Here is a 12,668-nt window from a genome sequence, read left to right on the forward strand (position 1 = left end):
AAATAATAATTTTCTCTATACTTAAAATTAAAAAAAGAATAATAATATGATGAAAAGTGAAAGAAATGGTGAGAGCGCGGATCGAACCTACGACCACTTGTTCGCAGGCTGACACTCGGACCACTCGGCAACATATGATCCGTTGGGAGGTCGAATTTAAAGCCAGATGTTTATTTATTTATTTTCATTCTATAATGGTGCAAATCCATGCATGAAAGCCATGTGTATAAGAGAAGGGATGATTTTGCGCATGCCCAGAGTCTCTGACCGAACTGAGACTTTTATTTGTTCAATTTCTTTATTTTGGAAGTATTTTTATATATAATATTGAAATCTTTGTTAATTCTGTTCAAAATTTTACTTCCTGAAAAGAAAAATAATATTTTTCTCTATACATAAAATTTAAAAAAAAATAATAATATGATGAAAATTGAAAGTAAAACGAATGGCGAGAGCGCGGATCGAACCTACGACCACTTGTTCGAAAGCTAACACTCGGAACACTAGGCAACATACGATCCGTTGAGAGGTCGAATTTAAAGCCACATGTTTATTTATTTATTTTCATTCTGTAATGGTGCAAATCCATGCATGAAAGCCATCTGTATAAGAGAAGGAATGAGTCTGCGCATGCCCAGAGTCTCTGACCGAACTGAGACATTTGTTTGTACAATTTCTTTATTTTGGAAGTATTTTTAAATATAATATTGAAATGTTTGTAAACTCTGTTTAAACGTTTGTTCTTGAAAAGAAAAATAATAATTTTCTCTATACTTAAATTAAAAAAAAAAATAATAATATGATGAAAAGTGAAAGTAAAGCGAACGGTGAGAGCGCGGATCGCACCTACGACCACTTGTTCGCAGGCTGACACTCGGACCACTAGGCAACAGACTACCCGTTAGGAGGTCGAATTTAAAGCCACATGTTTATTTATTTATTTTCATTCTATAATGGTGCAAATCCATGCATGAAAGCCATGTGTATAAGAGAAGGAATGAGTCTGCGCATGCCCAGAGTCTCTGACCGAACTGAGACTTTTATTTGCACAATTTCTTTATTTTGGAATTATTTTTATATATAATATTGAAATCTTTGTTAATTCTGTTCAAAATTTTACTTCCTGAAAAGAAAAATAATAATTTTCTCTATACTTAAAATTAAAAAAAATAATAATAATATGATGAAAAGTGAAAGTAAAACGAATGGTGAGAGCGCAGATCGAAACTACGACCACTTGTTTGCAGGCTGACACTCGGACCACTAGGCAACATACGATCCGTTGGGAGGTCGAATTTAAAGCCACATGTTTATTTATTTATTCTCATTCTATAATGGTGCAAATCCATGAGTGAAAGCCATGTGTATAAGAGAAGGAATGAGTCTGCGCATGCCCAGAGTCTCGGACCGAACTTAGACTTTTGTTTGTACAATTTCTTTATTTTGGAAGTATTTTTAAATATAATATTGAAATGTTTGTAAACTCTGGTTAAACTTTTATTCTTGAAAAGAAAAATAATAATTTTCTCTATACTTAAAATTAAAAAAATAATAATAATATGAAGAAAAGTAAAACTAAAACGAATGCCGAGAGAGAGGATCGAACCTACGACCACTTGTTCGCAGGCTGACACTCGGACCAGTAGGCAACACACGATCCGTTGGGAGGTCGAATTTAAAGCCACATGTTTATTTATTTATTTTCATTCTATAATGGTGCAAATCCATGCATGAAAGCCATGTGTATAAGAGAAGGAATGAGTCTGCCCTTGCCCAGAGTCTCTGACCGAACTGAGACTTTTATTTGCACAATTTCTTTATTTTGGAATTATTTTTATATATAATATTGAAATCTTTGTTAATTCTGTTCAAAATTTTACTTCCTGAAAAGAAAAATAATAATTTTCTCTATACTTAAAATTAAAAAAAAATAATAATAATATGATGAAAAGTGAAAGTAAAACGAATGGTGAGAGCGCAGATCGAACCTACGACCACTTGTTCGCAGGCTGACACTCGGACCACTAGGCAACACACGATCCGTTGGGAGGTCGAATTTAAAGCCACATGTTTATTTATTTATTTTCATTCTATAATGGTGCAAATCCATGCATGAAAGCCATGTGTATAAGAGAAGGAATGAGTCTGCGCATGCCCAGAGTCTCTGACCGAACTGAGACTTTTATTTGCACAATTTCTTTATTTTGGAATTATTTTTATATATAATATTGAAATCTTTGTTAATTCTGTTCAAAATTTTACTTCCTGAAAAGAAAAATAATAATTTTCTCTATACTTAAAATTAAAAAATAATAATAATAATATGATGAAAAGTGAAAGTAAAACGAATGGTGAGAGAGCAGATCGAACCTACGACCACTTGTTCGCAGGCTGACACTCGGACCACTAGGCAACATACGATCCGTTGGGAGGTCGAATTTAAAGCCACATGTTTATTTATTTATATTCATTCTATAATGGTGCAAATCCATGCATGAAAGCCATGTGTATAAGAGAAGGAATGAGTCTGTGCATGCCCAGAGTCTCTGACCGAACTGAGACTTTTATTTGTACAATTTCTTTATTTTGGAAGTATTTTGATATCTAATATTGAAATCTTTGTTAATTTTGTTCAAAATTTTACTTCCTGAGAAGAAAAATAATAATTTTCTCTATACTTAAAATTAAAAAAAAAAATAATATGATGAAAAGTGAAAGTAAAACGAATGGTGAGAGCGCGGATCGAACCTACGACCACTTGTTCGCAGGCTGACACTCGGACCACTAGGCAACATACGATCCGTTGGGAGGTCGAATTTAAAGCCACATGTTTATTTATTTATTCTCATTCTATAATGGTGCAAATCCATGCATGAAAGCCATGTGCATAAGAGAAGGAATGACTTTGCGCATGCCCAGAGTCTCTGACCGAACTGAGACTTTTATTTGTTCAATTTCTTTATTTTGGAAGTATTTTTATATATAATATTGAAGAGTTTGTAAACTATGGTTAAACTTTTATTCTTGAAAAGAAAAATAATAATTGTCTCTATACTTAAAATTAAAAAAATAATAATAATATGAAGAAAGGTAAAACTAAAACGAATGCCGAGATAGAGGATCGAACCTGCGACCACTTGTTCACAGGCTGACACTGGGACCACTAGGCAACATACGATCCGTTGGGAGGTCGAATTTAAAGCCACATGTTTATTTATTTATTTTCATTCTATAATGGTGCAAATCCATGCATGAAAGCCATGTGTATAAGAGAAGTAATGAGTCTGCGCATGCCCAGAGTCTCTGACCGAAATGAGACTTTCATTTGTACAATTTCTTTATTTTGGAAGTATTTTTATATATAATATTGAAATCTTTGTTAATTCTGTTCAAAATTTTACTTCCTGAAAAGAAAAATAATAATTTTCTCTGTACTTAAAATTAAAAAAAATAAATAATAATATGATGAAAAGTGAAAGTAAAACGAATGGTGAGAGCGCGGATCGAACCTACGACCACTTGTTCGCAGGCTGACACTCGGACCACTAGGCAACATACGATCCGTTGGGAGGTCAAATTTAAAGCCACATGTTTATTTATTTATTTTCATTCTATAATGGTGCAAATCCATGCATGAAGGCCATGTGTATAAGAGAAGGAATGAGTCTGCGCATGCCCAGAGTCTCGGACCGAACTGAGACTTTTATTTCTACAATTTCTTTATTTTGGAAGTATTTTGATATCTAATATTGAAATCTTTGTTAATTTTGTTCAAAATTTTACTTCCTGAAAAGAAAAATAATAATTTTCTCTATACTTAATATCAAAAAAAGAATAATAATATGATGAAAAGTGAAAGGAATGGTGAGAGCGCGGATCGAACCTACGACCACTTGTTCGCAGGCTGACACTCGGACCACTCGGCAACATATGATCCGTTGGGAGGTCGAATTTAAAGCCAGATGTTTATTTATTTTTTTTCATTCTATAATGGTGCAAATCCATGCATGAAAGCCATGTGTATAAGAGAAGGGATGATTTTGCGCATGCTCAGAGTCTCTGACCGAACTGAGACTTTTATTTGTTCAATTTCTTTATTTTGGAAGTATTTTTATATATAATATTGAAATCTTTGTTAATTCTGTTCAAAATTTTACTTCCTGAAAAGAAAAATAATATTTTTCTCTATACATAAAATTTAAAAAAAAAAAATAATATGATGAAAATTGAAAGTAAAACGAATGGCGAGAGCGCGGATCGAACCTACGACCACTTGTTCGAAAGCAAACACTCGGAACACTAGGCAACATACGATCCGTTGAGAGGTCGAATTTAAAGCCACATGTTTATTTATTTATTTTCATTCTGTAAAGGTGCAAATCCATGCATGAAAGCCATCTGTATAAGAGAAGGAATGAGTCTGCGCATGCCCAGAGTCTCTGACCGAACTGAGACTTTTGTTTGTACAATTTCTTTATTTTGGAAGTATTTTTAAATATAATATTGAAATGTTTGTAAACTCTGGTTAAACATTTGTTCTTGAAAAGAAAAATAATAATTTTCTCTATACTTAAATTGAAAAAAAAAATAATATGATGATGATGAAAAGTGAAAGTAAAACGAATGGTGAGAGCGCAGATCGAACCTACGACCACTTGTTCGCAGGCTGACACTCGGACCACTAGGCAACATACGATCCGTTGGGAGGTCGAATTTAAAGCCACATGTTTATTTATTTATTTTCATTCTATAATGGTGCAAATCCATGCATGAAAGCCATGTGTATAAGAGAAGGAAAGAGTCTGCGCATGCCCAGAGTCTCTAACCGAACTGAGACTTTTATTTGTACAATTTCTTTATTTGGAAGTATTTTTATATATAATATTGAAATCTTTGTTAATTCTGTTCAAAATTTTACTTCCTGAAAAGAAAAATAATAATTTTCTCTATACTTAAAATTAAAATAATAATAATAATAATAATATGATGAAAAGGGAAAGTAAAAGGAATGGAGAGAGCGCGGATCGAACCTACGACCACTTGTTTGCAGGCTGACACTCGAACCACTAGGCAACATACGATCCGTTGAGAGGTCGAATTTAAAGCCAGATGTTTATTTATTTATTTTCATTCTATAATGCTGCAAATCCATGCATGAAAGCCATGTGTATAAGAGAAGGAATGAGTCTGCGCATGCTCAGATTCTCTGACCGAACTTAGACTTTTGTTTGTACAATTTCTTTATTTTGGAAGTATTTTTAAATATAATATTGAAATGTTTGTAAACTCTGGTTAAACTTTTATTCTTGAAAAGAAAAATAATAATTTTCTCTATACTTAAAATTAAAAAAAATAATAATAATATGAAGAAAAGTAAAAATAAAGCGAATGCCGAGAGAGAGGATCGAACCTACGACCACTTGTTCGCAGGCTGACACTCGGACCACTATGCAACATACGATCCGTTGGGAGGTCGAATTTAAAGCCACATGTTTATTTATTTATTTTCATTCTATAATGGTGCAAATCCATGCATGAAAGCCATGTGTATAAGAGAAGGAATGAGTCTGCGCATGCCCAGAGTCTCTGACCGAACTGAGACTTTTATTTGTACAATTTCTTTATTTTGGAAGTATTTTTATATATAATATTGAAATCTTTGTTAATTCTGTTCAAATTTTTTTTTCCTGAAAAGAAAAATAATAATTTTCTCTATACTTAAAATAAAAATTAAAAAAATAATTATATGATGAATAGTGAAAGTAAAACGATTGGTGAGAGCGCGGATCGAACCTACGACCACTTGTTCGATGGCTGACACTCGGACCACTAGGCAACATACGATCCGTTGGGAGGTCGAATTTAAAGCCACATGTTTATTTATTTATTTTCATTTTATAATGGTGCAAATCCATGCATGAAAGCCATGTGTATAAGAGAAGGAATGAGTCTGCGCATGCTCAGATTCTCTGACCGAACTTAGACTTTTGTTTGTACAATTTCTTTATTTTGGAAGTATTTTTAAATATAATATTGAAATGTTTGTAAACTCTGGTTAAACTTTTATTCTTGAAAAGAAAAATAATAATTTTCTCTATACTTAAAATTAAAAAAAATAATAATAATATGAAGAAAAGTAAAAATAAAGCGAATGCCGAGAGAGAGGATCGAACCTACGACCACTTGTTCGCAGGCTGACACTCGGACCACTATGCAACATACGATCCGTTGGGAGGTCGAATTTAAAGCCACATGTTTATTTATTTATTTTCATTCTATAATGGTGCAAATCCATGCATGAAAGCCATGTGTATAAGAGAAGGAATGAGTCTGCGCATGCCCAGAGTCTCTGACCGAACTGAGACTTTTATTTGTACAATTTCTTTATTTTGGAAGTATTTTTATATATAATATTGAAATCTTTGTTAATTCTGTTCAAATTTTTTTTTCCTGAAAAGAAAAATAATAATTTTCTCTATACTTAAAATAAAAATTAAAAAAATAATTATATGATGAATAGTGAAAGTAAAACGATTGGTGAGAGCGCGGATCGAACCTACGACCACTTGTTCGATGGCTGACACTCGGACCACTAGGCAACATACGATCCGTTGGGAGGTCGAATTTAAAGCCACATGTTTATTTATTTATTTTCATTTTATAATGGTGCAAATCCATGCATGAAAGCCATGTGTATAAGAGAAGGAATGAGTCTGCGCATGCCCAGAGTCTCTGACCGAACTGAGACTTTTGTTTGTACAATTTCTTTATTTTGGAAGTATTTTTAAATATAATATTGAAATGTTTGTAAACTCTGGTTAAACTTTTATTCTTGAAAAGAAAAATAATAATTTTCTCTATACTTAAAATTTAAAAAAATAATAATAATATGAAAAAAAGTAAAACTAAAACGAATACGGAGAGAGAGGATCGAACCTGCGAATACTTGTTCGTAGGCTGACAGTCGGACCACTAGGCAACATACGATCCGTTGGGAGGTCGAATTTAAAGACACATGTTAATTTATTTATTTTCATTCTATAATGGTGCAAATCCATGCATAAAAGCCATGTGTATAAGAGAAGAAATGAGTCTGCGCATGCCCAGAGTCTCTGACCGAACTGAGACTTTTGTTTGTACAATTTCTTTATTTTGGAAGTATTTTTATATATAATATTGAAGAGTTTGTAAACTCTGGTTAAACTTTTATTCTTGGAAAGAAAAATAATAATTTTCTCTATACTTAAAATTAAAAATAATAATAATAATATGAAGAAAGGTAAAACTAAAACGAATGCCGAGAGAGAGGATCGAACCTGCGACCACGTGTTCACAGGCTGACACTCGGACCACTAGGCAACATACGATCCGTTGGGAGGTCGAATTTAAAGCCACATGTTTATTTATTTATTTTCATTCTATAATGGTGCAAATCCATGCATGAAAGCCATGTGTATAAGAGAAGGAATGAGTCTGCGCATGCCCAGAGTCTCGGACCGAACTGAGACTTTTGTTTGTACAATTTCTTTATTTTGGAAGTATTTTTAAATATAATATTGAAATGTTTGTAATCTCTGGTTAAACGTTTATTCTTGAAAAGAAAAATAATAAATTTCTCTATACTTAAAATTTAAAAAAATAATAATAATATGAAGAAAAGTAAAAAAAAAACGAATGCCGAGAGAGAGGATCGAAAATGCGACCACGTGTTCACAGGCTGACACTCGGACCACTAGGCAACATACAACCCGTTGGGAGGTCGAATTTAAAGCCACATTTTTATTTATTTATTTTCATTCTATAATGGTGCAAATCCATGCATGAAAGCCATGTGTATAAGAGAAGGAATGAGTCTGCGCATGCCCAGAGTCTCTGACCGAACTGAGACTTTTATTTGTACAATTTCTTTATTTTGGAAGAATTTTTATATATAATATTGAAATCTTTGTTAATTCTGTTCAAAATTTTACTTCCTGAAAAGAAAAATAATAATTTTCTGTATACTTAAAATTAAAAAAAAAAAATAATAATATGATGAAAAGTGAAAGTAAAACGAATTGTGAGAGCGCGGATCGAACCTACGACCACTTGTTCGCAGGCTGACACTCGGACCACTAGGCAACATACGATCCGTTGGGAGGTCGAATTTAAAGCCACATGTTTATTTATTTATTTTCATTCTATAATGGTGCAAATCCATGCATAAAAGCCTAGTGTATAAGAGAAGGAATGAGTCTGCGCATGCCCAGAGTCTAAGACCGAACTGAGACTTTTGTTTGTACAATTTCTTTATTTTGGAAGTATTTTTAAATATAATATTGAAATGTTTGTAAACTCTGGTTAAACTTTTATTTTTGAAAAAAAAATAATAATTTTCTCTATACTTAAAATTTAAAAAATAATAATAATATGAAAAAAAGTAAAATTAAAACGAACGCCGAGAGAGAGGATCGAACCTGCGACCACTTTTTCACAATCTGACACTCGGACCACTAGGCAACATACGATCCGTTTGGAGGTCGAATTTAAAGCCACACGTTTATTTCTTTATTTTCATTCTAAAATGGTGCAAATCCATGCATGAAAGCCATGTGTATAAGAGAAGGAATGAGTCTGCGCATGCCCAGAGTCTCGGACCGAACTGAGACTTTTATTTGTACAATTTCTTTATTTTGGAAGTATTTTTATATATAATATTGAAATCTTTGTTAATTCTGTTCAAAATTTTACTTCCTGAAAAGAAAAATAATAATTTTCTGTATACTGAAAATTAAAAAAATAATAATAATAAGATGAAAAGTGAAAGTAAAACGAATTGTAAGAGCGCGGATCGAACCTACGACCACTTGTTCGCAGGCTGACACTCGGACCACTAGGCAACATACGATCCGTTGGGAGGTCGAATTTAAAGCCACATGTTTATTTATTTATTTTCATTCTATAATGGTGCAAATCCATGCATGAAAGCCATGTGTATAAGAGAATGAATGAGTCTGCGCATGCGCAGAGTCTCTGACCGAACTGAGACTTTTGTTTGTACAATTTCTTTATTTTGGAAGTATTTTTAAATATAATATTGAAATGTTTGTAAAGTCTGGTTAAACTTTTATTCTTGAAAAGAAAAATAATAATTTTCTCTATACTTAAAATTACAAAAAATAATAATAATATGAAGAAAAGTAAAACTAAAACGAACGCTGAGAGAGGGAATCGAACCTGCGACTACTTGTTCACAGGCTGACGGACCAATAGGCAACATACGATCCGTTGGGAGGTCGAATTTAAAGCCACATGTTTATTTATTTATTTTCATTCTATAATGGTGCAAATCCATGCATGAAAGCCAAGTGTATAAGAGAAGGAATGAGTCTGCGCATGCCCAGAGTCTAAGACCGAACTGAGACTTTTGTTTGTACAATTTCTTTATTTTGGAAGTATTTTTAAATATAATATTGAAATGTTTGTAAACTCTGGTTAAACTTTTATTCTTGAAAAGAAAAATAATAATTTTCTCTATACTTAAAATTAAAAATAATAATAATAATTTCAAGAAAAGTAAAACTAAAACGAATGCCAGGAGATAGGATCGAACCTGCGACCACTTGTTCACAGGCTGACACTCGGACCACTAGGCAACATACGATCCGTTGGTAGTTCGAATTTAAAGCCACATGTTTATTTATTTATTTTCATTCTATAATGTTGCAAATCCATGCATGAAAGCCATGTGTATAAGAGAAGGAATGAGTCTGCGCATGCCCAGAGTCTCTGACCGAACTGAGACTTTTGTTTGTACAATTTCTTTATTTTGGAAGTATTTTTAAATATAATATTGAAATGTTTGTAAACTCTGGTTAAACCTTTATTTTTGAAAAGAAAAACAATAATTTTCTCTATACTTAAAATTTTAAAAAATAATAATAATAATATGAAGAAAAGTAAAACTAAAACGAATGCCGAGAGAGAGGATCGAACCTGCGACCACGTGTTCACAGGCTGACACTCGGACCACTAGGCAACATACGATCCTTTGGGAGGTCGAATTTAAAGCCACATCTTTATTTATTTATTTTCATTCTATAATGGTGCAAATCTATGCATGAAAGCCATGTGTATAAGAGAAGGAATGAGTCTGCGCATGCCCAGAGTCTCTGACCGAACTGAGACTTTTATTTGTACAATTTCTTTATTTTGGAAGTATTTTTATATATAATATTGAAGAGTTTGTAAACTATGGTTAAACTTTTATTCTTGAAAAGAAAAATAATAATTTTCTCTATACTTAAAATTAAAAAAATAATAATAATATGAAGAAAGGTAAAACTAAAACGAATGCCGAGATAGAGGATCGAACCTGCGACCACTTGTTCACAGGCTGACACTGGGACCACTAGGCAACATACGATCCGTTGGGAGGTCGAATTTAAAGCCACATGTTTATTTATTTATTTTCATTCTATAATGGTGCAAATCCATGCATGAAGGCCATGTGTATAAGAGAAGGAATGAGTCTGCGCATGCCCAGAGTCTCGGACCGAACTGAGACTTTTATTTCTACAATTTCTTTATTTTGGAAGTATTTTGATATCTAATATTGAAATCTTTGTTAATTTTGTTCAAAATTTTACTTCCTGAAAAGAAAAATAATAATTTTCTCTATACTTAATATCAAAAAAAGAATAATAATATGATGAAAAGTGAAAGGAATGGTGAGAGCGCGGATCGAACCTACGACCACTTGTTCGCAGGCTGACACTCGGACCACTCGGCAACATATGATCCGTTGGGAGGTCGAATTTAAAGCCAGATGTTTATTTATTTATTTTCATTCTATAATGGTGCAAATCCATGCATGAAAGCCATGTGTATAAGAGAAGGGATGATTTTGCGCATGCTCAGAGTCTCTGACCGAACTGAGACTTTTATTTGTTCAATTTCTTTATTTTGGAAGTATTTTTATATATAATATTGAAATGTTTGTAAACTCTGGTTAAACTTTTATTCTTGAAAAGAAAAATAATAATTTTCTCTATACTTAAAATTTAAAAAAATAATAATAATATGAAAAAAAGTAAAACTAAAACGAATACGGAGAGAGAGGATCGAACCTGCGAATACTTGTTCGTAGGCTGACAGTCGGACCACTAGGCAACATACGATCCGTTGGGAGGTCGAATTTAAAGACACATGTTAATTTATTTATTTTCATTCTATAATGGTGCAAATCCATGCATAAAAGCCATGTGTATAAGAGAAGAAATGAGTCTGCGCATGCCCAGAGTCTCTGACCGAACTGAGACTTTTGTTTGTACAATTTCTTTATTTTGGAAGTATTTTTATATATAATATTGAAGAGTTTGTAAACTCTGGTTAAACTTTTATTCTTGGAAAGAAAAATAATAATTTTCTCTATACTTAAAATTAAAAATAATAATAATAATATGAAGAAAGGTAAAACTAAAACGAATGCCGAGAGAGAGGATCGAACCTGCGACCACGTGTTCACAGGCTGACACTCGGACCACTAGGCAACATACGATCCGTTGGGAGGTCGAATTTAAAGCCACATGTTTATTTATTTATTTTCATTCTATAATGGTGCAAATCCATGCATGAAAGCCATGTGTATAAGAGAAGGAATGAGTCTGCGCATGCCCAGAGTCTCGGACCGAACTGAGACTTTTGTTTGTACAATTTCTTTATTTTGGAAGTATTTTTAAATATAATATTGAAATGTTTGTAATCTCTGGTTAAACGTTTATTCTTGAAAAGAAAAATAATAAATTTCTCTATACTTAAAATTTAAAAAAATAATAATAATATGAAGAAAAGTAAAAAAAAAACGAATGCCGAGAGAGAGGATCGAAAATGCGACCACGTGTTCACAGGCTGACACTCGGACCACTAGGCAACATACAACCCGTTGGGAGGTCGAATTTAAAGCCACATTTTTATTTATTTATTTTCATTCTATAATGGTGCAAATCCATGCATGAAAGCCATGTGTATAAGAGAAGGAATGAGTCTGCGCATGCCCAGAGTCTCTGACCGAACTGAGACTTTTATTTGTACAATTTCTTTATTTTGGAAGAATTTTTATATATAATATTGAAATCTTTGTTAATTCTGTTCAAAATTTTACTTCCTGAAAAGAAAAATAATAATTTTCTGTATACTTAAAATTAAAAAAAAAAAATAATAATATGATGAAAAGTGAAAGTAAAACGAATTGTGAGAGCGCGGATCGAACCTACGACCACTTGTTCGCAGGCTGACACTCGGACCACTAGGCAACATACGATCCGTTGGGAGGTCGAATTTAAAGCCACATGTTTATTTATTTATTTTCATTCTATAATGGTGCAAATCCATGCATAAAAGCCTAGTGTATAAGAGAAGGAATGAGTCTGCGCATGCCCAGAGTCTAAGACCGAACTGAGACTTTTGTTTGTACAATTTCTTTATTTTGGAAGTATTTTTAAATATAATATTGAAATGTTTCTAAACTCTGGTTAAACTTTTATTTTTGAAAAAAAAAATAATAATTTTCTCTATACTTAAAATTTAAAAAATAATAATAATATGAAAAAAAGTAAAATTAAAACGAACGCCGAGAGAGAGGATCGAACCTGCGACCACTTTTTCACAATCTGACACTCGGACCACTA

Source organism: Argiope bruennichi, chromosome 11, assembly GCF_947563725.1.
Source record: "Argiope bruennichi chromosome 11, qqArgBrue1.1, whole genome shotgun sequence".
NCBI lineage: Eukaryota > Metazoa > Arthropoda > Arachnida > Araneae > Araneidae > Argiope > Argiope bruennichi.